We start from the raw sequence: 2,095 nt of genomic DNA on the forward strand, positions 1-2,095 counted from the left end.
CTTAAATAGGGTGATTTTTTTTCCAAGTTACACCTCTTTGCAATGGCATTGGGCTTACTTGATCTAGCTTACTCCAGTGCTTGTGTTAGCCAGCCAATTCTAGCAGAACTCAATGATGGACCTGCTCTAGATCTAGCATTTGTGTCTACAATCAACAGTTTACACACTATTACTATGAACTAAAGCTCAAGCTCGCAGTGAGAGGTTACTAGTTGATTCCATAAGGCGTCCTGGAGCACAAATCATACTCAGAGAACACAGCAGTAGACATGAAATGCCTGCAGATAAACAAGTCGCGTCTACAAACTACATAATCGCACAAAAAACATCAAGGGCTCCAATCTAATCTTACCGTGTGATGCTGCTTGTCGATGCAGTTGACCCCATCCTAGTACTGCGTCTCCATGTACTCTTCCCCGTTTGCAACCCCTCCATCCAGCACCAGCTTCTGTGCATGACAACGCAACACGCTTACATCGATGGGTTCAGCAGTATGACGTCAGAAATTCGACCTCCCGGCAAAGAGAGAAAAGGGCGTCAACCTGGGGCTTGGCCTCGAGATCGCGGAGCCTGTTGAGCTCCGGCGAGCCGCCACCCGCTGCAACCACGGCACAGCCCGCGCCACCGTCCGACGGGTCGCTGCGCGGCGGCTTGGCCAGGCGTATCGGGGCGACGCTGTCGAAGTACCCGCATGCCTGGACCTCCACCCGCGCCGCCTCCTCCGCGGGCAACTAGTATAGGGTGATTCTATCCTCTCCTGTTGGCTCGCTCGGTGCTCACCTGAGTCTCCGATTCCGGGCTCGGCGGCGGCGGCGGCGGCGGTAGTAACTCGGTAGGGCACAATTTTTTTTAACTCGGCAGGGCACGATTGGGCAAGCGATATGCCGTGAACACGATAGTCGTTTCCTGATGGTGAAAGCGGTAATCTGTGTTTCTATAATCTGGGCAAAAACGAGAAATTTAACCTGTGAACGAAACAATATCACAAAATGAACCATTGACAAAAAAATTCATCCGGCTGACTTTTTGGGTAGCGCCCAACAGTTAAGCATCATACTATACTGTGCACCTGACACGCGTGGCCATCGCCGCACTTTTTTTTTTTAAATGAATCGTTGGCGAATTTTTTTCACCCGACTGACTTTTTGTATAGTGCCCGACAACTATGCGCCATACTGCACTGTGCAGCATCTGACTGACAGGCGTTGCACGCTGACTTAGCATTTTCAGGTAGCCCAAGGTGCGGCGATGGTCAGAATAGTGATTTTTGCCTATAATCCGTCCTTATATGCTGTGATCGTGACTCCTGACGAGCACCACACATAACTCTCTTCGATTCCATTTGCTTCGAAGCTCCATCTAGACATGAACAGAGACTAGTTTGGAGCACCTACAGCCGGGCGCCTCAAATTTATCTTAAATATCTGGACGGACTGCCCGGTCACGAAACTCGACCCCGACAGGCGCCTCAAATGGGCGTCAAATGCCTGGGCTGTCCAACGCCCCTCATATCCAGCCCAAATATAGAGCGGATATGGATCGGCCCGGGCGCGACCCGGTGCGTCCGCCATGTCAATCCGGTCCACCCCGACCCCACACCGTCCCCACAAATATCTCCAATCCGTAAACCCTACCTCGCTCCGATTTCGCTCCGTCTCTTCTTCTCCTCCTCCGATTTCTCCGATTCGATCCACTCTGGCGCCCATGTCGAGCTCTGACAGCCGCTCCGACTCCGACCCCGACACCGACGATGAGCTGACCCTCCACATTGCCCTCGAGAGGTCCAAGGTGGACACGGGGCAGTTTCGGATCTACCGCCTCGCCTCTCCCCGCCGGCGCAGCGAGGACACCGGCGCAGGCACCTCCCCGCCCACGTGCAGCTTTGCGAGGAGTCGTTTGTTGCTCCACGCGAGGCAGCGGTGGGTGCTAGTGCCTGCACCGCCCGCACGGACAGGCACTCAGGAATCGGAGGCGCGCGCCGCTTGCCGCGAGAGGCATCGGGCAAGGGAAACAAAGGCGGCAGAGCGGTCCGTGCGCCACCGACACGGGTTGTCGGCGGAGCCCTATGAGGACGAGTGGTTCCTCGCTTGGGTGT

The 2,095-nt window shown here is 54.8% G+C and overlaps 1 pseudogene; it reads right to left on the minus strand.

Moving 5' to 3' along the window:
- Positions 1–352: 352 nt before the first annotated feature.
- LOC119344208 lies at positions 353–1,086 on the minus strand (annotated as a pseudogene).
- Positions 1,087–2,095: the final 1,009 nt, after the last annotated feature.

Source organism: Triticum dicoccoides, unplaced genomic scaffold, assembly GCF_002162155.2.
Source record: "Triticum dicoccoides isolate Atlit2015 ecotype Zavitan unplaced genomic scaffold, WEW_v2.0 scaffold159586, whole genome shotgun sequence".
NCBI classification, from domain to species: Eukaryota; Viridiplantae; Streptophyta; class Magnoliopsida; order Poales; family Poaceae; genus Triticum; species Triticum dicoccoides.